Below are 25249 nucleotides of genomic sequence, written 5' to 3' on the forward strand. Positions count from 1 at the left end.
ATGCAGCGGTGGGGGAGGCAATTCAGGTCAGTATGACCTTGTTAACAGCAGATTAAGAAGTATTTTGAGCTCACCTTACCATTTTACGAGGTCACCCACAGGGTCCACGCTGCTCGGGGGTCACGTCAGGTAAGCAGGTCGGGAGTTGTTTGACCCTGGAATCATCTCATTTCTTGACAGCTGCAAATGTACAGTAAAAGCTCCCGTCTCACAGCTGTTCACTTTCCAAGCTCAGAAGCTGTTGCTTACTGCATTTGGAACACAAATTGAGCTTTATGCAAGTTGCAAGTATTTGGAGTAAACTCTCTATCCAGTGTCACCTCATTGGAGCAACCTCTCTCATCATTGACAGATCGTTTCTGCCATCTCAAGTTCACCTGCCATCTATTACATCAGCATCAATGCCCTTGAAACTATCTCACCTTGGTCTTCAGAATCGCACCATGATCAGCCCCAACACCAGCAGCACCAACAGCAACACCAACCTTCTCCGCAATCAACTGATGCTGCACAGGACGCAGGGCATCAGCACCTGACCACATTGCTGCCCGGGATGCTAGGGATGGCCTCACCATGGCCAGATTTACTTCACTTGAGGCTGTATATCCTGGCTGACGCATGCTGCGCCAGGTTGGCACCACCCCACACCAACACCATAAAGCATCCCTACAATGCCCGAGCCATTACTTTCACACTCATCACCATTGCGAGGGGTACCGTTATGTCTCACTATTCACTGCAACTCATTAAGCCACTTCCAAAGGTGCACACAAATCTGTCCAAGAACACAAAGGGGTCGATTTTAACTCAGGTGCGGGGAATTGTCGGGTTCCCCGAATTTGGTGTTTCCCACACGAATCTAAATGGGTGTGTGAGATTGATGCAATTTTAACTCAATTGGCCAATTGATTTCCAACGTGTGGGAACCCTTGGCAAATTAGTATTTCCAGTCAGAAAGTCGCATAATATGACGTCATTATTGCTGCTGCATTTAGGGTCTGCAACAAGCCTTGCTTTTTCTGCAGGCTGCCAACCTTTTGGCATTTGCTGATACACTGAGCTGGAAGCAGAATGGCAAGAGAAAGACTGAGGTCTGCACCCCGTTTTGACGACGTTGCCCTGCAGGCTTTAGTGGAGGGAGCAAGAGCTCACAAGGAGATGCTCTTCCCTTCATCAGGGAGGAAGATGCCTCCCCAGCAGACAAAGGCTGCGTGGCTACAATTGGCAGAGGAGGTCAACTCCTTATCGGCTACCCGCAGAACCTGGATACAGTGCAGGAAGAGATTTCATGACCTTCAGCACACTGGAAAAGTGAGTATGAAGTTCCCATCACTCTCAATCTGATCTCCATTGCCTCTCCTCACCAGCACTCAGCTTTAGCAATCTCTTCCTCCACATCCCACTTGACACTGACATCCATGCACCCTTACCCATTCCCTCTCTCCCTATGCTCACATTCACCTAACTATTCGACTATGCAGCCCTCACACTCCCTATCACTCTGATGCTATGAAAACAACTGACAACATACAGGGAGGGCCCTTGGTCTTGCCACCTCACTCCATCTTTGTCTCCTCCTAAGCATCTATGCTATGGATTCTCTGCACTCACTCCTTCATTCTCACTCAAACTCCACTTGTCTCCCTCATTGCAGGAAAAGAGAGCTCACAATAAAAGAGAACGAGCGAGGACAGGAGGAGGGTCACCATCAGTAGCCCACCTCACCCCCTGGGAGGAGGCGGTCCTGGAGATCATAGGACTGGAGGATGAGGCGCAAGTGGGGGACGGACAGACGGGTGCATCACAGCAAGCTGGTGACAGAATAGTTTTCCATCTCTCTAATTGACATTGCATGACTCGCTGATAATGATTCTGAAGCTATAACAGATGGACTTATGATCACCTGCAATATGCAATGTGCATGTAACCTTGACCTCACATCTCTAACTCTTTCCTTTACTCCCCCACAGGACCATCGAGAGCCCCCGTCCCCACTGTCCAGGAGGAAGAGCCTGAGCTTCCAGACTCCTCAGAGGAAGCTGCAACCTCTGAGGGCGCAACGTCAGCAGAATTCAGCGCACCCAGCACCAGCGCAGACACTCACACCTCGGTGGGACCTTCGGGACATAGAGTAGTGTTGTCACCTGGTGTATCACAGCTCACAAGTGAGCATCAGCAGATTGTGGAGACAGGGGCAGCAGTGGAGAGTGCTAGTCGGAGGGCGCAGGACTCTGCCAGCTCGGCTCAGCTGTATGTCGACCCTCTGCCTCTGGGTCCATCCATAAGATCAGCAGTGCTGGAACTCCAGGAACAGTTGCAGGAGTCTCTGGCAGGTTTTGTCTCCAGGGTCGATGTGAGTGTGGAGCGAATGGAGGAGTCCATCGCGAACATGAGCAGAGCCTTTGTGGAGTCATTGGCACATGAACGCATCACCATGGAAAGGATGGCAACCTCCATGGAGGAGATAAGTCGCCAGGGTATGGAAAACATGGTGAGTGTTCATAATAGAATGACATCTCTTGAGGAGCGATGGGCATCTATTGAACAGAGAAACCAGACCTTCAAGGAAGTCCTTCTGAGTAGGACTGCCAGTGCAGATACGGGTCCCCATGGCCCCCTGATGTGTAGCAAGGTGCTCTCAAGCCACTTCCAAGCGCTGGCCCCTTCTGGCCTGTGCAGCATCAGGTGGGTGAGCAGCAGCCTGGCGCTCCTGTTGCTGCTGCTGTTTTTCCTGGTTCTGCTGGTGCCACGGCTGGTGTTCGAGCTCATCTAATGCCCAGAAGGGAAGGAAATAAATGGCTCCCATGCTTCTGGTATATGCCTCCATTGAGGAAGCGCTGAGTGAAGGTGGCGAGCGGGGTTTCCCAGGAGGTCACACTGGAGATGTGTGTAAGGCTCCAACCTTCCACAGGTGTGGTTAAGCCTGGTAATAGTTGCGCCACGCCTGAAACAACAAAGTCCTGCCACCTGCAGATGATGACTGATCAAATCTCCTCTTTAATGGTTGACCTGCAGCTGATAGTCAGCAAGCCAATAGCGCTCACGCCAGGTTTCACAGGCGTGATCCCCACCAGGCGTGTTTTACGTGGGAAAAGGGTTAAAAATGCAAGGGCCTGTTAAAATGGGATTATAAAGGCCAATTATTGCTGATTAAGGGCCTTAAAGACCAGTCCTGTCTGTTGGAGGCGGGACTGATTCGGGACCATCAGACACGCCTGGGTTAAAATGGCTCGGGGTCAGGAACCAGGCAGGGGTGGGTCCTGGCCCCCAGTTTTTGCGAATTTAACCCCCCACACACCTCAAAGCCCGCCTCACGGCTGAGTTAAAATCGACCCCAAAGTGTTGAAAATAAAGATTTCAATGTTTGACAACATATTAACAGAAACTTCACATGAACATTGGCTAAAACACCCAAGTGCCTACCCTAGTGTGTTGTTAGTTGGTATGATTGCACTAGGATGAGGGTGAGTGTGAGGGGTGGCTAGTGAGCTGGGGATGTGATAATAATGTAGATAAGAGAGGGATGGGTGGAGGTGCAAGATAAGTTGGTGTGAATAAGGATGTGCAGGAGTAGGGTAGGGAAGGCAGAGTGATAGGAATGTGATGAGTGGCACAGCAGGATGAGGTTGAGTGTGGCTTTGTACTAATGTTTCGTGATCTACTGAGATCATTAAAAGGTTTGTGCCACTGCAGCCTGGTCCTCCTGACCACCTCCCTGCTTGAGTCCTCCTGTGCAATGTGCAACCAGGCTGCATTGGTCTCCTGGGGATGTCTCTACCATCCATTGGAAATGAAGAGAACCTCCCTGCGTGCTGTGACTCCCTCCATAAGCATATGGAGGGAGTCATGGGAGAGCCTGGGTGCAGCCGTGCACCTCTGTGCTGTGCTTGTCAGTGTTTGCAGCACCTCAATGCTGTAGAACACTGACAGCACAACTGTCAAAATCAATTTGCGCATTGTCCCTTTAAGGAAACCGGCTGATGATGTGTCATCAAAGGCGTCATCAGACCCGCTTCCTTCAATGGGCCGGCAAACGCGCTGGGTGGGCTTAACAAGCCCAATCAACATAAAATCATTCTACGGAGTGGGCTGGAGCCAGCAGCGGGGTTGGGACCCACCACTGACGTCCCCCGCCACGGACCCACCAAGGTAGGGGAAATCACGGCCTTTGTCTTTTTAGCAGTTTTACCTGTGGTTAGTTTTCTCATTGGAGAAGCTTAAATGAGTTGAGAAGAATGTGGAAAGAACAGATTTAATAAGACAGGTCTTTGCTTGTTTCATACTTACTTAAACCTTGAATTTACTTCAAGCGACAACAGATACAAATGCTTAACAGGGTCATCTGAAATTCCTCTCTCCTTTTTTATAGCTGAGGTGTGAGCCATTTATTTTAAATGGGTTAACACGTCCCGTGGTATAATTTCTAGGCCTCGGGAGAGTGTTCTAAACACCCATAGCACTGTGCCGCATGCCCTCATCTAATTAAAATTTCACGGCCATTGTTTATATTTTTAATGATATAATTGTGCTGCTTTTGTGCATATACCTTGTCTTTGTGCTGAGACTGAGGGACAGTCTGGGCTGTTTTCATTTTCATAATAGCCATTAGTGCTTTCTTTATTAGCTGATATGAGTTGCACCTTGCAGGACAAGACAGGCTCTCTCTGCTGTTTTTTTCTCCCTTTCCCCCTGTAACCCGATGAGTTCCAGCCAGCACCAAGTCCATAGCATAGGTATCTAATAAGTGTTCCTGCAGCTACTGGGAAAGTAGTCTTTTTGACATAAAAACAACACTAGGGTGAGATTTTCCACCTGAGTATAGCTGATTATTATGTATGTCAAACTGTGATTTAGATTAATTTGGGTAGATACAGCCAGAAAGTCTATTGTCAATTCTGTAATTCAACACTTTAGGGTTAATACTGATGGTTTGCAATGAAATCTCCAAATGTACAGAGCATGATGCATAGTGACACTGATTCATTTTAATTACAGGGTGGAGAACACTGCTATTATCATGGCAAAATCCAAGGAAATGCAGAATCCTCTGTGGCCCTTTCAACATGTTATGGACTACAGTAAGTTACAAGACATTTAGAATTTTCATGTTTAATGTTTTTAAATTGCTTTGGTCTGACCTCACCCTGGAGTACATAGAAATTACCGCACAGAAAGGTGGCTCCATTTTAAAATAGTGTTGCTTTTATTAAGCTTTTCCTCGTATGATGAGAGGAAGGATCGGGAGCTATTCTGATTCTCGATTTCTGCTCTGTGATGAATTGGGAGGCTGTTGACGTTACTTGTTCCTATCCTGGCTTCTATTTTCTTTTAGTATGCAGATAAAGTCTTTGCTGCTGAGACCCGTTACTTCATTAACAACAGGTGGATAAGTCGCTGTAGACCCGGAAAAATTGGTCAGAGCTTGGGCTGGAAAGCTGGAGGAAAATTGGCAAAATAGAAAGGGGCAGCAATTCCTGGACTCTTGCAGGGATCTGTAATGGACTTTTTACTGGTTAGACTGGGGGTGAATTTTTTGCAGGGGGTTCTTCCAATTGTCCACTGAAACCTCGGCTGAAGAGCTGCACAAACTGCGCAAGCACCATTCACACCATTTTCCCAGGGTTTCCACGGCTTTTCTGCTGAACTTGCAGTGGAAGATCGGGAGAACCCCTGTGGAATTTTCTAGGTATGTCTCTTGTCTATTTTCAAATAATGAGGCTATGTTAGTCGCTTTCCAATTCTTAGGATTTTTTTCCTCAACGGAGCGAGCTTATGAAAATGTCAGTTAAAGCTTAATTAGTTTCAGCCCCCATCTTCTTTAAGACTCATGGGTGCAAGTTAACACTTGGTCTATTTTAAGAGCAGATAACAATTTTAGATCCACATCCATCATTATTGCTAATGCCCACATTGAGCTAATGCCCACATTGAAACGCGTAGAGATCTGTGAACATTTTGTAGAAACTGTCCTCGTCACTCTGCCATAAAAATGACATCAATTTTCCATTATATCTTGTATGAATTACACTTCAGTGAATGATGATGATAAATCGCAAATTGAATAGAATTTGAACTTATCAGTGTTGTGTTTTGTAGGTTTTGCTGTAGTTTAAACTCAAAGCAGTAGATTTATAAATTGGATGAAGGGGAAAAAAAATCATATACATGTTTGAAGATCTAAAAATTCTCTTAACTAACATTGACCAAAAGTATATGTGTAAGATTTTATTGGAGAGGTACAGTGAATACTGATAAAGCTCTGAATATTCTCATTACACAGCAATACAAAAGCATTGCTGTTCTTGCAAGTGATAGATTACAAAGGGTTCATTGTAAAGGTTCAGAGATTTCAAAATGACTCCACTACTGCACATAGCTAGTATTCACATTTAGGACATTTTCACTGTGTTTCTCCAAGCAAAATCTTCTAACCATGTTTTTAGGGAATGTTAACTAAAAATGAATTTTTTAAATGTTTGACATGTATGATTTTCTTTCCTTCACCCAAGTTACAAATCTGCACGTAGAGCCACTGATCTCACTGTAAAATACACTTTAATTCCATGAGCACGAACAGTGCAAACCCTGAAAAAAATATATTACAAAAAACTTTCCGGAGCTAATTTTTTGTGTCAGCTGCTGCAGAAGTTGCTATGAAACATAACGCCACAGCCTCAATGACTCATCTGGTGAATAACATTCTGCTGTAACTAAGCTTGCTGAAAAGTGCAGAAGGTTTATTTTGGTGTGCTTATGATGTTTACATTTTTAGTCATTTTCTATAGTTAATTTTAGCTACATTTTAAAAATTAAACATTGGCAATGAATGAATTAACTATCTGCAATTAGCAATTGTAATCTTAAGTATTTCTGTTCAGGTTTTTTAAATGCAGTATGCTAATTAGACAGCGAACCTTGGGATACTGGTTGGGAGAAGTTACTGAATGCATCACTGTGAGGGAGCTGAATTAACATCAGCAGATACAGTTATTAACCCAGGGTACTTCACAAAGCTTGGCACTTCAACCACATATGTTAATTCAGCTCCTTCACACTCTGGTACAATGTCTTGCCTAAGACAGTTCACTAAATGATGTAATCAGCAGCCATTGTTTACATAAAGAGGATCGATTTAGCGGCGCTGTGCATAGGGAGAGCAGGTGCAACACTGGCGCAGAGAGAGGGAGAGGAGACTAGGCAGCAATTTCCTACAGGGCTGCAATTTATCACTCTTCTACATTTAGTGAACTCAGGTTCGTGTGCTCATTTTGTGTCTGAACCTCACGAGGATCCCAGATTTGATGCAAAAAATATTGAAATGTATTTATTTAGTGTACGGAGACATGGCGTATAGTTCCAGCCATCTTAGAGCATTATCATCACTGGCATACAAAGTACATAGGCCACCAGATAGTTTAGTGCCTGGGTATGATTTAATGACGTGGGAGATGGTTTGTACTTGTCCTCCAGGACATTTGTTATCGTCATGAAGGCCCAATAGGTGAAGATTTGAGGTACACTGCTCCTGTCCAGTTCGTAAGCGGGTTGAGAAATGCCCAACTACGACGTGACTAGTTGAGTCCTGTTTGACAGTCAGCGATGATATGGGATTTATAAGAGCATCTGCACTCTGCACACCAGCAAGTTGGAAAAAAACCAGAGAAATCAGGAAAAGGTTGACCATATTGGGCGTCTCGACAGAACAAATCAGAGTGAATTGCCATCGTGATTTAAATGAACATCCAGTACAGTTGTGTGGTATTTGCGCCAGGTTTGTTTTTTTGTGTCCACCTATTTGGAACCAGGAACACTGCATGGGAGAAGCAGTTCTAAAATTGCAACAGGCTTTGTATTTTTTTTATATAGCCCATACATTAATCAAACCAGTGGTCAGCATTGCCAGTATTTCCATCTGTCTTTCCCAATGAATAACATGACACAGCTGTCCAATGTTACTGCTCTGATGCATTTCCCAAAGTACAGGGGATCACTGTGACTGCTGTGTGCCCAACCTGAAGCCATTTTGGTTGTTAGTAACTGATTTGTATTTCAGTGCTTTGATATTTGAGAATGAAAGTGTAACCACATTTTCACCTATACATTGCATCGTGCCAGTGTACCCCACTGAGATATGGGTATGGCAATGACAGAGCTGTAAGATTGCATGAAGGCTTGATACAGGCAAGCATTAAATATGAAGCTAGTTGACAGGGAACATTTTGTGGTGTGGAATCTTGGTACAGAGTGCTATTGGCTACCTTACCATGCCAGATTCCTTAAAGTGTACCATCTTCTCCCATATCCTGCAGATATTGTAGAAATCATCGAGCCTGCTGCTAGACACATGTGTAGCTGTCCTCTGGGCGGGGTGTCCTTCAGTTCCAAACCAAGTGATCCTCCTGGCACTCACCTGATACAACAGAACATCTACTTGAGCAGATATCAAATGGGGTCAGGAAGGCATGGTTCTGCCACTTCTTTTCATGTCTCCATCTTGGGTTTTCTCTCCTGTTCTGTTGGGTTTTGTTCTATTGGATTTTTTGTCCACATTTCTCCCACCAATGCAGCCTTTGTAAAGACTGAAAGGCTGTTGCTGCCTGCACAAGGCGAAAGCTGCGCAGAGAAGGTATTGCGCCGGTACCACTGGTTGTCCCTTACATTGAGATACATAATTCCCTTTAACTTACCTTACTGTATGTGTCTGTTACTATACTCAGGCTTCTCTCCTGTACATGACGTCAGAGCTCGGAACCCTCTGGCAGTTGAGCTTGGAACCTGCTGGCAGTTGAGCTGGGAAACTTCTAGTTAGTCCTCATGGCGTCCCCGCTGGGGAAAGACCTACACCACGGTGCTCCTACAGTCAGCCATCTTACCTGCTACCTTACCTGTTGTATTTAACCTGTTCCTGTAAATAAACAACTTATTTATAGTTCGTCGAAGTCGAACTCGATTATTTAGTGGCGATGTACACGAACCGCTACATTGGTGACCCAACGACGTGAGTACGGGAGCTCATCAATTCCAACACTACATTGGTGAACCCGTATCCGTGAACGATTTTCACGGTAGCAATGTACGCATGAACCTCGTCTTCCCACAAGACGACCGACGCACAACCGACGAACAACCACGGAACAGCAACCGCCTAATACCGATTCCTCCAAAGGCGACCCCGTCTTTGTGAATGTATTCGCAAGGTAAGCGCAGCCTGGAGCAGATCCCGTTTGACACGGACAAAATTCAACCGGACCCCGTTTTTTTGTGAACAGTTTTCACAAAAGAAGCACGCCATGGAAGCACCAGCCGTTTTGCTGTCGCTACCGCAATCCAGGGAGCCACAGTCTCCCTCGTGCTTTATAAAGGTAGAAGCCCCGTTCGATGAGAACATCGATGCGGCGCCAACCACGCACTTGCTTACGGTCCCCGTACTTGTCTTTCCTACCGCCACACGGATCGTCCGCCTCTACGTCCAAAGCAACAGCAAGTATACATCTCTCCAAGCGCGGGGTACAGCATGTTCGGGCCCACAAAATCGGAGCGCGCCCTGCGGGGATACCACGAGGACTCACCCCCGCGAACCATGAGGACGCACTCCTCGCGCACGAGGACCCATCCCTCGCGAACCACGAGGACCTATCCCTCGTGAAAAACGACGACTCCTTCTCCGCTGACAACGCACCAGCCCTTCAGCCTGCTGGTTGTGTTACCTACTACACGATTCAGCGTGAACAAAAAGCGTGCCGCCCTCCCGGCTGTGTTCTCCTAAATCTACAACAGTTACAAGTGTTGCCGCCTTCCAGGCAGAGTTGACCCCTCCTGAAAGCAACAACAACCCGGACCGTTGCCGCCCTTTCTCCAGTTTTCCCTTTAACAAACGCAAACCTCTACTGACGCTGCATACATCAAGGACGGGTCCAACGGGCATCCTGCGGCCGCGATCAGCCACGTGAAAGTTGCTGGCCTCACCGATCACTGATCAACGCAGAAACTCTTCACCCTCCATTGTGTTATCGTCGTAGCACTATGGCACGCACCATTCCGCGTGTTCCAGTCTCCCGAAGGTTTCACTCACCTGTCGGCGAGTTCACCGACCTCGCCTGTCAAGTCCTTCTGGATCGCTCGTTTGGCGTTCCTGCAGAGTTCGTCGGAACAAGGACTTGTTTCAACATCAACGGAGACATTGCCCGCGTCCGCCCAACCTGCCTGTCACTCTGACAAGGCCTGCTGTTTCGCACGTCTCCACGGTCCTTCGCCTGACGGATACGCTTTATTCGCCACGACGTGCGTAAGGATCCGCTCACGAGCAGCATCTTCATACCCCGCCTACCAAGTCAAGACAGCACGACCGCCGTGACCACCAACTCGTCAGACCATCTCATCCTTGGACTTTCGTTAAAGCGAATTCTGGGGGGGCCTATGTGGCGGTACCACTGGTTGTCCCTTACATTGAGATACATAATTCCCTTTAACTTACCTTACTGTATGTGTCTGTTACTATACTCAGGCTTCTCTCCTGTACTCGACGTCATGACGTCAGAGCTCGGAACCCTCTGGCAGTTGAGCTCGGAACCTGCTGGCAGTTGAGCTGGGAAACTTCTAGTTAGTCCTCGTGGCGTCCCCGCTGGGGAAAGACCTACACCACGGTGCTCCTACAGTCAACCATCTTACCTGCTACCTTACCTGTTGTATTTAACCTGTTCCTGTAAATAAACAACTTATTTATAGTTCGTCGAAGTCGAACTCGATTATTTAGTGGCGATGTACACGAACCGCTACAGTATAATAATAATGATATTCATGAACTGCTCTTGCAGCATCCACGGAGGCTAATTGACTCGGCTGTCATATGATTTGGGCCTCGCACTGCAAAATTGGGATCTTGTATCACAAGATAAGTTTAGATGAAGAAGGCCCTTCAGCTCATTTGATCTCATGCTGCAGATTATTAACCCTACTCATGTCCCAGTCAGCATCTAGCTGTTTCTTCAATGAATCCAATGTCCTGGCCTCAAACAGCTTTTTACTATCCTGAACTTTGCCGTCTTTCCTCCCACCTTGGTGTATCAAAGAAAATATCAGGATTTGCCTTCTGTACCCTGGCTCTTGCATACCTTACTAAGATCCTCTCTGAGACATCTCATTAGTCAGCTAACACCCCTGGGTCTCTTTCAGATCTCTGGGATCCTGCTCCAAAAAGAAGGCTGCAGGATGAGCATCACATTCACGCGGAGGCACTGAGACAGCTGGAAGGGCTCAGAGCAATGCCATTCTCACTGCCAATAGCCAAGAAGGATCGGACACATGCAGCACTACCAGGAAAGGGTGTTGCCCCTGCGAACAACTTCATCAGTTTCCCGCCCCCCCCCCCCCAATAGAGAGATCTCTCAACCAATCAGAGCAAAGTGGATGCTTTGCCATTGCCATTGCCTTTCAGGCTTTAGTGGACTGTCTGGAAAAAACAATGCAAAGCAACGTCTGAGAGCTTCAGGATGACATCTTTCAGGGTCTGCAGAATCAAATTGATACCATCAGATCTGCTCTCGTGCTGATCAGTGGGCATTCAAAACCAAAACCCAACACAAGTGGCGTGGCTAGACTCCGCCTTCAACATATTGTACTCTCTCCTGACGATAGCTCATGTGACCTTGCTAGCCAGGCCCTTGAAATGCTAAATTGTTGCCTCCTTAAGTAGACTTCTTTTGAAACATCATCAAGGGAGTGGTGTGGTCTGTAAATTCTGCTGGAAGAATAGCTGCTAGTTGGCCTCCTCCTTTGGTGTAGTCTTGTTCTGGGTGCTTCTGTCATTTCCTCTTCCTTCCGCTCCTGTTTGCCTCAATCACAAGAACATGTATGGCAATGCCCATAGTGAACCCCATGGTAAGGAATTGGAAGAAAAACAGTTCTCGGCCTGAAACTGCTCCAAGGCAGCTTGGAGAATCCTATTTTAGTTGCACAGCTGAGAAGATTTTTCTAATTGTTTCCATCAAAGCTGATGTTGCAGACGAAGTTTGTGGACATTCAAAGCTTGTAAAGTCAACTGCTTCCTGTTTGACAAGTCATGCAGGTAACTTGTCCCTCTGCAAGCTGAACTTAAATTGGGTGCAATTCTGGTGTAAATGGCAAATTTCTGTGACAGTAGCTTTGGTCCTCATTATCCGTGATTGGCCTACATGCAAATACATTGGGGGTGGGCACATCGTCTACCAACAGCGAATTCCACCCGGAATTTAGTCTGTATTTTGGAATTGTTAATCCTCCCACATGTTTGACTTCAATTGGGGGGGGAGGGATTCAAGTTCCTGGGACATTGGAACCGGTTCTGGGGGAGGTGGGACCAGTTCAAACCGGACGGTTTGCACCTGGGCAGGGCTGGAACCAATGTCCTAGGGGGAGTGTTTGCTAGTGCTGTGGGGGAGGGTTTAAACTAAAATGGCAGGGGGTTGGGAACCTGAGCAGGGAGACAGAGGAAAGGGAAACAAGGATAAAAGCAAAAGATAGGAAGGAGAAAAACAAAAGTGGCAGTCAGAGAAATCAACGGTTTAAATCAAACATGGCCACAGTAAATAATAATTCTAATAGGTCTAAGAGCATTAAAAAAACAAGCCTGAAGGCTTTATGTCTTAATGCGAGGAGCATTTGTAATAAGGTGGATGAATTGGCTGCGCAAATAGAAGTAAACAAATACGATTTGGTTGGGACTACGGAAACGTGGCTCAAGGAAGGCCAGGACTGGGAACTCAACATCCAGGGGTATTCGATATTCAGGAAAGATAGGCAAAAAGGAAAGGGAGGTGGGGTAGCATTACTGGTTAAAGAAGGGATTAACACAATTGTAATGAAGGATATTAGCTCTGATGAGGTGGAATCTGTATGGGTAGAATTGAGAAATACTAAGGGGAAAAAAAGTTAGTGGGAGTGGTTTATAGACCTCCAAACAGTAAGGCGGAGGTTGGGGATGGCATTAAAAGAGAAATTAAAGAAGCGTGCAATAAGGGCACAGCAGTCATCATGGGTGACTTTAATCTACATATAGATTGGGCCAACCAAATGAGTAACAATACTGTGGAGGAGGAATTCCTGGAGTGTTTACGGGATGGTTTCCTGGACCAATATGTCGAGGAACCAACCAGAGATCAGGCCATCTTAGACTGGGTATTATGTAACGAGAAAGGATTAATTAGCAATCTTGTTGTAAGAGGCCCCTTGGGTCGGAGCGATCATAATATGATCGAATTCTTCATTAAGATGGAGAATGAAGTAGTTGACTCGGAGACTAGGGTCCTCAATTTAAATAAAGGAAAATATGATGGTCTGAGGAGCGAGTTGGGTAGGATTGATTGGGGAATGGCACTCAAAGGGTTGACGGTGGATAGGCAATGGCAAACATTCAAAGACCGAATGGATGAACTACAGAATTTGTTCCTCCCAGTTTGGCATAAAAATAAAACAAAAAAGGTGACCCAACCGTGGCTAACAAGGGAAATTAGGGATAGCATAAGGTCCAAGGAGAGGGCATATAAATTGGCCAGAAAAAGCAATAATCCTGAGGATTGGGAGCAGTTTAGGATTCAACAAAGGAGGACAAAGGGATTAATTAAGAAAGGGAAAATAGAATATGAGAGTAAGCTTGCAGAGAACATAAAAACTGACTGTAAAAGCTTTTATAGATATGTGAAGAGAAAAAGATTGGTGAAGTCAAGCATAGGTCCCTTGCAGTCAGAATCGGGGGAATTTATAATGGGGAACAAAGAAATGGCAGACCAACTAAATACATATTTTGGTTCTGTCTTCACAAAGGAGGACACAAATAACCTCCCAGAGATGCCGGGGAACATAGGGTCTGATGAAAGGGTGGAACTGAAAGAAATCAGTATTTGTAGGGAAATGGTGTTAGGAAAATTGATGGGACTGAAGGCTGATAAATCCCCAGGGCCTGATAATCTACATCCCAGGGTACTTAAGGAAGTGGCCCTAGAAATAGTCGATGCATTGCTGGTCATCTTCCAGAAGTCGATAGACTCTGGAACGGTACCCATGGATTGGCGGGTAGCTAATGTTACCCCACTATTCAAAAAAGGTGGTAGAGAAAAGGCGGGGAATTATAGACCGGTAAGCTTGACATCGGTAGTGGGGAAAATGCTAGAGTCCATTATAAAAGATGTAATAGCAGAGCACTTGGAAAGCAGTGACTGGATTGGACAAAGTCAACATGGATTTACAAAAGGTAAATCATGCTTGACTAATCTACTGGAATTTTTTGAGGATGTAACTTGTAAAATAGATAAGGGAGAACCAGTGGATGTGGTGTATTTGGACTTTCAGAAGGCTTTCGATAAGGTCCCGCATAAGAGATTAGCGTGCAAAATTAAGGCACATGGGATTGGGGGCAAGGTATTGACTTGGATAGAGAACTGGTTGGCAGACAGAAAGCAAAGAGTTGGAATAAACGGGTCGTTTTCCGAGTGGCAGGCAGTGACTAGTGGGGTACCGCAAGGATCGGTCCTAGGACCCCAGCTGTTCACAATATATATTAATGATCTGGACGAGGGAATTGGATGTAATATCTCCAAATTTGCAGACGACACCAAGCTGGGTGGGAGGGTATGCTGTGAGGAGGATGTCGTGAAACTCCAGCACGGTTTGGACAGGTTGGGTGATTGGGCAGAAACATGGCAAATGCACTATAATGTGGATAAATGTGAGGTTATCCACTTTGGTGGCAAAAACAGGAAGGCAGATTATTATTTGAATGGTAATAGATTGGGAGAAGGGGAAGTGCAAAGAGACCTGGGTGTTCTTGTACACCAGTCGCTGAAGGTAAGCATACAGGTGCAGCAGGCGGTTAAGAAGGCAAATGGTACGTTGGCCTTCGTAGCAAGAGGGTTCGAGTACAAGAACGAGGATGTCTTGCTGCAGTTGTACAGGGCCTTGGTGAGACCACACCTTGAGTATTGTGTGCAGTTTTGGTCGCCTTACCTGAGGAAGGACGTTCTTGCCATGGGGGGAGTGCAGCGAAGATTCACCAGGCTGATACCTGGGATGGCAGGAATGACGTATGAGGAGAGATTGTGTCGATTGGGCTTATACTCACTGGAGTTTAGAAGATTGAGAGGGGATCTCATCAAAACCTATAAAATTCTGTCAGGCCTGGACAGACTAGATGCAGGAAGGATGTTTCTGATGGCCGGGGAGTCCAGAACCAGGGGTCATAGTCTAAGGATAAGGGGTAAGCCATTTAGGACTGAAATGAGGAGGAATTTCTTCACCCAGAGAGTGGTGAACCTGTGGAATTCTCTGCCACAGAGGGCGGTGGAGGCCAGTTCATTAAGTATATTCAAGAAAGAGTTGGATATATTTCTTAAGGCTGAAGGGATCAAGGGATATGGGGAGAAGGCAGGGACCGGGTACTGAATTTGGATGATCAGCCATGATCTCATTGAATGGCGGAGCAGGCTCGAAGGGCCGAATGGCCTACTCCTGCTCCTATCTTCTATGTTTCTATGTTTCTAATTCCAGACCTCTATGCCAGCACTACACCACTTTGTACCAAAATAATATCGGAAATTTGGGCCCAACCTTTTCTTTTCTCAGAATGTGAAAACTGCAGAACTCATAATGGTCTCAGTTTTCCATTTTTCCTACCGTCTAGTGACTTTTAAACCCCAAGCTTGGCATCACATTTGATTCACTTGGTCTTGTCTCTTGCTCATATCTGATGAGCCCCTGCATGATGGGATTGATTTCAACATAGGGAGGGTGCAGGGACGAGGAAGAATGTGTAAATTATCATAGGAGTTTAGGGAGGATGTTCAGCGGAGCGATGAATATAACTGAAATACAAACAGAAAATTCTGGAAACGCTCAGCAGGTCTGTGGAGAGAGAAACAGAGTTAACGTTTCAGGTCGGTCATTGAGGAGTGGGATTCATTGGATTGCTCTACCAAAGAGCAGACACGGGCATGATGGGTCGAATGATCTCATTCTATGATTCTATGAACTGTCAATGAACTAAAGGAGAGATAGGAAGGATTGGATGGAATTATTACCGACCTTCAGTATCTTATCTATGTAAAGCAACTGTAATATAATAGAAGTGGCATATACTTCCACTGTTGCTTCTCACAAAGGCCTTTAATGATTTTGTAATTGATCAAAGTGGTTAAACTAGTTTCAATTTAAAAATAGCTTAATTCCATTTAGAATGCATGCTGTCTTCTATTTTGAGGGTTCATTGGTGTGATGAATAAATCCAAGCACTTATACACAGACCAATGCAGTGTCAAATTTCAGTACTTCTATTCGGACCTTTTTAATATACTTGAACAAATAATATCCTCTAAGTGTGGTGCCATAAGTATTTAGAAGATTAAGGATTACTGAATTACTATTGATAGCAGAAAGCTTTTTTCATAATCTTATTAATCTGTATTTGCACATCATTGCCATCTCTGGTTGTCTGTGTACATTCTCAGTATAGTTCAAGAAGCATGAAATGGCAGAAGCCCACTACAAATTTCAGAACAAGTTTGTTCAGGATAACACTAGTGCAGGCAAACCCGTTAATATAGCAAATAGAGCTTCAAAGTAAAAATTCTTTGGATTACACTAAGTAGACTGCTCGGGTGAATTGGTTGAATACTATGGACACAGAAAGACCTACTAGACTGAAGACTGGGTGTTGCAGAAGGTTAAGATATTGATCCTTTCACTCCTGGAACCTGGGCTTAATCTAGCCCAGACTGCTTCAAGCAGGCATATTTCCCGTTGGTTTTACAGGAGGATTGCACTGGCATGGTTTCCAAGGAAGTCTGGGATCTTAACACCACAAGTGATGTCACGACAGAGAGGAGGCAGACGGAAAAACCTCCAGTTCCCCCAATTTCTTTGTAGCCATAACAGGTTTTGTCCATATTTCGTGCCCTTCCTGTTCCCACTGTGCAAGATATCCAGGTTCTAGGCTACTGTATCCTGGATGTGAGTTTAAACATGAAGGGTATTATTTGTCAAGTAATGTTATCATTGTGTATTTCTATTTAAGGCATTTCAAAACTAAACCTTTGTGTATATTCCCTTGTATATATAACAAAAGCAGATTATCTGAGCATTATCACATTGCTGTTTGTGGGAGCTTGCTGAGCGCAAATTGGCTGCCACATTTCCTACATTACAGCAGTGGCTACACTTCAAAAAGTACTTCATTGGCTGTAAAGCACTTAGGGATGTCCTGTGGTCGTGAAAGGAGCTATATAAATGCAAGTCTTTCCTTGTAGTTAGTTCATTGTCATTTTTACATAGAATTTACAGCACAAAAACAGGCCTTTTGACCCAATGAGCATTTATGCTCCACACGAACCTCCTCTTACCTTACTTCATCTAACCCTATGAACATATCCTTCTGTTCCTTTCTCCCTCATTTATTTATCTAGCTTCCCCTTAAATGCATCTATGCTATTCACCACACTCCCATCTGGTAGCGAGATCCACATTCTCACCAATTTCTGAATAAAGAAGTTTCTCCTGAATTCCCTATTGGATTTATTAGTGACTATCTTTCTTTATGGCTCCTAGTATAGAATAAATTGAATTTATGGCCTAAATTTGTGACTGGAACATCAGAAATGCTGCTTGTGAAATTCCATCCAAATTGAGCCTGCAATTTCTGCATGTGTGCATGGCAAGCAAGGCTCCCTGCCAGCAGAGGCATGCAATTACCTTCCGTGTTTGAAATTAATCTAGAGCTTCTTAGTTTCTCACTTTATATTTGTCTCTTTTTTTGAAAATATAAAGTGAATCTAACAGGAAGATACTACAGTACAATAGCAAAATACTGCGGATGCTGGAAATCTGAAATAACAGAAAATGCTGGGAAAACTCAGCAGGCCAGGCAGCATCTGTGGAGAGAGAAACAGAGTTAACGTTTCAGGTCTGGGACCCTTCATCAGAACTGGAAAAAGCTGGAGATGTAACATATTAAGCAGGTGCAGAGACGGGGGGGGCTGGTTTAGGAGGGGAGGAAGGAATTGAAAGTATATACTGTACTTTTGTAAGAGGCAGGAAAGATAAAATGTTGCAAATGGGAATGGCAAAAATCATACAGCATGAAAAATGGGGGCAGGGATTATTATCTGAAATTGTTGAACTCGATGTTGAGTCCGGAAGGCTGTAAAGTGCCTAACAGTAAGTACAATACAAAGTCTAAACTACCAGGGCAAGACTTGATATGCTTTTATTTCAGAGCTGTGGGTATTCGGTTAGACAGTGAGCCAGAATTCTAAGCTGCCCTCAAGATACTGGGTGCTGGAATATAAAATGTGGTGTAGGTATGCATAGATGCTATATGCACATAGTTAGGGTAAATATATGTGCGTTAGGCTATGGGAAAAGAGCAGTGGTAGTGGGACTAATTGGATAGCTCTTTCACAGGCACGATGGGCCGAATGGCCTCATTCTGTGTTGTAAGATTCTAATATTGTAGTCCAGTTTTAAATTAAACTTCAATTAAAATAATCTTTTATTCAATGCGGTTTAAAAACTAATGCAATTCTGAAAAATTTAAGACTTCCTGTGCTGCATTGCCAATTTAACAGTCAAAAGATCTTTAAAAGCATTTCTGCTTCAATTCTACTCTTTAAATTGACATTCTGCTGCAGATTGGTAAAGAATAGTCCTTCAGGGGGTAGTCAAACTGATTCAGCCACAACAGATACTTGCCCAGAAGGATTGCAGTGACAGTTGGGCCTGCCAGTTTCTATCACTATGTAAAACGTGGGGGTAATTTTAATCTAACCCTCCTGGCAGAAAACTGACTGGATTGGATCGGCTGCCCGTTTTACACGCTGCCCGGTTTTACTTTCCATTGAAATTGGGTGGATTCGATTAAAGTTACCCCCATGGTCTGTTTGGAATGTTAAGTAGCACTTAATTTGTGAGAGAGAGGATTACAGTTAAGGTTTGGCAGTCTGATCAGTTCATTGCTGATATTTTAGCACCATTGTTACATTAGGGATCATCTATAATTGTCACCTCTTCACAAGAGTACAAAGGAGTACTCTAATTTTTTTGCTAATTCCACACTTTCCCAAAATGATACTGTAAATAAGATGAAAATTGATCATTATTTTTACATGAAAGAAAGTGTACGTGGAACATTATCATCGCTTACACCTCACACGGCCTTGAAGGACCTTGTATTTGTGAAAATGACATTCATGGCTGGTTCCTTATTACTGCTGTTTAAGAAGATCTTTCTAGTTTTAGATGCCAGGATAGTCTCAGAAAGACACAACATTTGTATTTGTTAATGCTTTAATTTGCAGTGTTTTTCAAAAGATATTTTCCTGGTGCAGTTTATGCATCAGGATCTCAGAGCTGCCAAGCCTTGCTCAGTACTTTCAAAGTCCTCCTGTATATGCTTCATAAAAAGAAGTTTAGTGTTGAACATTTTGTAATATTTTATTCAGAGCTTTAAGACCTAATCATGTTTAGCAAACAAATGGGTAGCATTTCTCCTGCTGTGTGATGGAGAGGAGGAAGATTGCACCATGGTCTCTTAGACTATCGGTCAAATACTCTGGATCCCATTGTTCATGTGTCTCAAGGTTGATTAATTTATTGGAAGTTATATGCCCATTTAATAACTCTTATTTAAAAAAATGTATTCTCTGGATGTGGGTGACGTTGGCATGGCCGGCATTTATTGCCAATCCCTAGTTGCCCTTGAGAAGGTGGTGCTGGGCCGCCTTGTTGAACTGGTGCAGTCCGCGTAATGAAGGTACTCCTATAATGCTGTTTGGTCGGCAGTTCCAGAATATTGAGTCAGCGACAATGAAGGAATGGTGATATATGTCCAAGTCAGGATGGTGTGTGACTTGGAGGGGGTATCTCTTATCTGATGAATTACCAGTGTAAATAAAAACCACGCTTGGGCATATTTTCATCTATAACACTCCTGTGCAGATCTTACATAGAAACATAGAAGATAGGAGCAGGAGTAGGCCAGTCGGCCCCTCGAGCCTGCTCTGCCATTCAATGAGATCATGGCTGATCATCCAAACTCAGTACCCTGTCCCTGCCTTCTCCCCATATCCCTTGATCCCTTTAGCCTTAAGAAATATATCTAACTCCTTCTTGAATATATTTAATGAATTGGCCTCAACTGCCTTCTGTGGTAGAGAATTCCACAGGTTCACCATTCTCTGGGTGAAGAAATTACTCCTCATCTCTGTCCTAAATGGCTTACCCCTTATCCTTAGACTGTGACCTCTGGTTCTGGACTCCCCGACCATCAGGAACATCCTTCCTGCATCTAGTCTGTCTAGTCCTGTTAGAATTTTATAAGTTTCAATGAGATCCCCTCTCATTCTTCTAAACTCCAGCGAGTATAAGCCCAATCGACCCAATCTCTTTGTGCACTGGGAGTGCTAAGGACAAGAATGTATCCTATAATTCCACAAATATAACATTGCAGTGGTAAAGTGACATTTGCAGACCAGCTTTCATTCTGTTGTGCTCGGGAGCAGGGAAGAAATCTTAGAAATCACAGGAAGAATCTGTTAATATTTATTTCATTTAGGGGATTAAAGGAGTTAGGCGGAGTCCATAGTAGTGCAAGTTATATGTGGTCTGTTGGAACAAACAAGCTGGGAGGCGCAAATGTTTTTTCTTGTTTTTATGGCAAACAACAGAAATATTTATAATAACTTCTTAACTAAAAAAAAGTTACTGTTATGTGCGTCACTAAATATGATAAATATTTGGTGACACACAACACAGTAACTTTTTGACCTGACTCATGATGCTGACTGCACCTCACTCATTACATACCAATTACTTGCTCAAGCTGAATTGTGGAGATGTTTGTCATAATCAAGGAGTTGATTTTTACATAGACCTCTTTTTCTGAATGAAGTTCCCTAATGCGAGCTCCATACAACGGGCAGAGTTCCCTCACCTCCATGATGCTAGTACAGTGCCCATGGTAACACTGATCTCATGGTGGGGGAACCGAAGCCAATGGTTTTCTCTCCACTGTAGGCTAACATTTGTTTTTGGTAATCCAATTGCATGGTAGTGGAGGAGGAAAATTAGTGAGCAGATGCAGAACGAAAGGTGAGTGCTTAAGTAACCATGACACTTGATTTTTAAGAATGAAAACAGGCAGGAACAAGAAAAGTAAATTCCATCTGTATCTGTGCTGCAGCTGGTCCAGGAGTCTTGTTACTTGCCAAGCTGGGGCCAGAGGACTGGACTCTTATCCATTCAGTCTTTTTGGTAAATTACCTTTTCGTCCGTGCATCGTTCAGATGCCATCTTTCAGCTGGTGAACAGTCACATTGTTGAGATGATGATCATAGGCCAGCTCAGAGGACTTACCTGCCCCTTTCCTAACTGCTCCGACCCTCGCATTGTCCAAATGCAAGCTTTATAGGACTGCTCTTCTGGGAAGGTGAAAATACGATGACCACCTTTGGTGGAACAAACCAACCCCCTCTTTTGGGTCTAGTGACTAGCCAGGAATCCATCAGGCTGGCACTTGGCCATGATTTTCCTACTTTGCATTTCCGGCAGGGCATCATGTGTATTTTTCTAGCACCAGAAATATTAGGGTAACTTTTGGGAGGCCCTGAGCAGTTGTTGGGGCCCAGCACGCAGCCAGTGCATATCAGAAAAATCACGCACAACATACCTGTGTGCAGGACACTTGCAGTGGGACGGGGCCTGGCATCATCTGTCCGTTTCCCTTTTGTTAATGAATGGTATAAATTTTATGGAATTATTTTGTTCTCTTTACATTGCCCTCATTTAAGTTTTGTGTCCTTTGGCTGGCACAGAACACGGGAGTGAAGTTTTGCGGAGGTTCTCCTGATCGGTGGACAAGCGGAAGAACTTTTGCGGAATCCCACTCCCTGAAACCTTACCCATTACTAAGACTTGTTCTTGTTTTGTATCCTCAGTGGTGTGTTTTATGATGGAAACTACACTTACTTGGTTGAACCTGCACCGAGGAATGATGAGAACTTACTGGTAAGCCTTGTTTTGTACATGTATATGGAATTAAATGATGTAATGACATTGTAGTACAAAATCCTTCTCTGCCTTTTCCTGGCAATAACTCTCTTTTTAACCCAAATACAAGTTTCAGTATAAAATGGCAATCCGAGTTTCTTTCTGCAGTAATGCCATCAAGGTTTAAAGGTTTTGCTTTGTTTCAGTTCTGTAAAATTAAAATTTGCGTTAAAGAACATAGGAATTAAATAATTCTGAAAATAGAGCAGTTGTTGTTAATATACAAGAACAGTTTCTGATAATATGTGTTGTTTTGTTTTGCTACATTTCTCCCTGGCCGCTCCACCCCTTCGCTCTTGAAAGCGCTATTTCTTTGCTGGGATACTGTTCCTTAGGTGGCATTTACCCTATGGATGTATCATTCAGATAGCCATTTGTCATGTCTCAGCCCTGACAGATGGCATCATAGTGAGTCCCGTTGTGTCCTCACCCACAGTTCACATATGTGCACTTCCAGCTGATAGGGTAACCTGTAGGTTTGGATAACCTTTAAATGTATATTATAGTTGCGTTAGAAGCCATGCTATTAAAATGTTACTGTAACTGCAAGGCATGATGGGAAGCTTGACCAAAACCAGACCAATGCGTAGTGTCAGCATTTAACAGTAGCAGTAGTTGTAATAAAGTTTCTTCATGAAACCTTGAATCAGGAACAATGAACAAAGATAATGGTAACTGGAGGCCGGATAAGTTAAACAAAGCTGCAGAAAGGCAGAAGTAAGGACCTTGGGTCCGGGACAGTTGAGATAGCGGGAAGCACCTGCCAAAGCCTACATAACCGGTATTTAATGGTTGCTTATGTATAAATAAACTGCCACGAACATTGTAAATTTGAGAGACTTCGGTACGCTGAAGGCTCTCCCCTGCATGCTTGTAATAAAGTTTCTCTCATATCGCAGCCTACCCGTGACTCCGAGTGGTTTCTTCCACAACACAGTGGAGGTCACTAACTAGCAACCTAGAGCAAGGACCCTGGCCATTGCCCCCTCCACCCTCAATGAGGGTGCTGCAATCAATTGTAGGCTTTCTACTGAAATCAGCTAACTCAGCACAAACCAGGGATTGAAATGGGGATCTTTCTTATCTGTAAGACTCAGACAGTCACTGTGTTACCAACTTGGTTGCATTGTTGTGGCAATGGCCTTTCAATTTTGGAGGTATTAGCATTTTGGAGGTGGGTTTCCTGGCCACTGCTGGGGATGGAGTTTTCCTTCAGCGCGGGGAACCAGATGGAGCTGCCTGCAAAAACAGTTTCTCTGCGGCCGCTCCCCGGCCGGAAGGTCAGTGATGGGGAGGAGGTTTGGCCGAGTCTCGCGGGTGGGAAGATGAGAGGGAGGGTGGGCCAGCAGAGGCCAAACATATTCTTGCATGTCAGAAGGAGCACTCTTGGCTCCTACTGGACCACAAAGGGAAATTTACTGCTTACCTTTTGTGGCCTCCTGAATCTTCAGAGTAGTTTTCACTGAGTGAGGCAGCCCTGGCACTTAAAAGGCCATCGGAGTCCTGTTGATGTAATAAGCGGTGAAGCCGATCAAGTGGATAGTATCAATCAGGGTCAGGCCCTCTGTCTGCAGGGGAATCATTTTCTTATGTCTCTGAACTATCGAGGTATGGCTGCCACTTTGATTTTCCATCGGCAACTCAAGGCAGGCACCTTTACAGATGCGAGCCCCTCCCCTCGATTGTTAAAATTACCCCATTCCTGGAATTTGGGAGGTGCCCAGCAGCCTAGACAGTTGGTGGGTGGAAGTCCCGCCCTGCCACACTTCTAGTGTTGGAGTGAGGACCCAGCAATTTTTAAATGAATCGGCTTCAACCTGAGCTCCTCGGTTTACAGAAACCCTGCTTAAATGTAACAACAAATGAGAGTGTGTCTGCTCCACTGATCCAGCAAATGCATTCTGATGTCATTATGGATTCATTGCACACCCACAGGTTGCAGGCATGACTGAAAGTCAGCAAGCATTTTTGAAGTTCTGCCCTTTCAAGCTTCCTATAAATATTTGATGTTTTCCCCAGAAGTATTTTAAATATGCATAAAAATAGAGTATCTGTTTGTGTGCTTCAAACTTGTAGGTGGTAGGACTGTTCAAGGGTTGAAACAAGAGTTTAAAAAAAAAAAAAATACAAATTATTTCTCCTTTTTAAAAAAAAGCCTAAGTGTATCTGCAAAAATGATCTAGCAGTTTCATTCTACTTGGCCATTTATTTGGATTATTAATGTATTAGGATTTTTTTTGCAGCACAGATACAATGGGTCCAATGGCCTCAATCTGTGTTGTAAATGGCTATGCTTCTTTTGTTCTAATACGGCCCTCACTATTCTGTGTGAGGTAGATTTCATGCAGATGTTTACTGTGGGCCTGTGTAGATGGGTTTTATAAAGGAAGAAAAAAGATGCTCCCTTCCAATTAAAGCTGAACCTTACAAATTAAGTAAAAGCAACAGGTTCTGATAAATCAAATTTTACAATCAACCCCCAATGTAGCGAGTCCCCTCTCGGCTCCGCGCCTCTTACAATGATGGCTATGTTTGATGTCGGGGAGGGCTCTGCCCCAAAATGTTCATTGAGGAACCTTTGGAACAAGGCATATCTGGGTCTCACTGAAGTTGCAGTGAGAGTCTACTGGAGCAGCTGCTGATTTTCAGGGCCAGGGATTTACAAAGATCAATGGAGGAAGGTCCAATCATGGAACAACTATGGAGCCATTTATCTTTAAATCATGAGTTGGTCAATTTAAAATTGGTGGAAATCACTTTTACCCTAAGTTTATATAACTGTACAGCAACAATTGCAACATTTATCATTGTGACTTAAACATCAAGCAGTATGCTTTTTTGAATAGTATGATTATTAATGCACAGAATGATTGATTTATATCCTTTTGCTCTATTCCTACCTTGGCCTTACTGTCCTTTCCCTGCACCATGTTCCCCGCCACTTATCGCCTCCTTCAAATTTATTTGTTTGTGGAGTTTAATTGTGAGTTGGATGACAGATTATGCCAGTTTAGAAGTGAAATACATACATTTTGCTAAATACATTGAGTTATTTTCTAATTTGTTCCTTTCCCATCAAATGTAGCCATATATCTTTTAAAAGCAGTGTGAAAACTTTGTAAGAAGCTGTGGTGAACAAAATCTGCTTATAAAAGCAGATGCTGATAAATGCCACACTGGGTGC

The 25249-nt window shown here is 44.2% G+C and overlaps 1 protein-coding gene across 2 annotated transcripts in view; it reads left to right on the forward strand.

The window, feature by feature from the left end:
- The first annotated feature begins 4947 nt into the window (after positions 1–4947).
- The window catches only part of LOC147117153 (disintegrin and metalloproteinase domain-containing protein 22-like), a 46437-nt gene continuing 26135 nt past the window's right edge, over positions 4948–25249 (forward strand). The window contains exons 1-2 of one of the 2 annotated variants that reach the window (XM_085987896.1): positions 4948–5078; positions 21954–22023. The gene's annotated coding sequence lies outside the window, so the exon portion shown is untranslated. The remainder of the gene's footprint in view (positions 5079–21953; positions 22024–25249) is intronic. The other variant, XR_015078385.1, reaches the window with a different exon arrangement.

Source organism: Somniosus microcephalus, chromosome 5 (genome assembly GCF_052327205.1).
Source record: "Somniosus microcephalus isolate GS21.2 chromosome 5, FLI_Smic_1.0, whole genome shotgun sequence".
Lineage (NCBI taxonomy): Eukaryota > Metazoa > Chordata > Chondrichthyes > Squaliformes > Somniosidae > Somniosus > Somniosus microcephalus.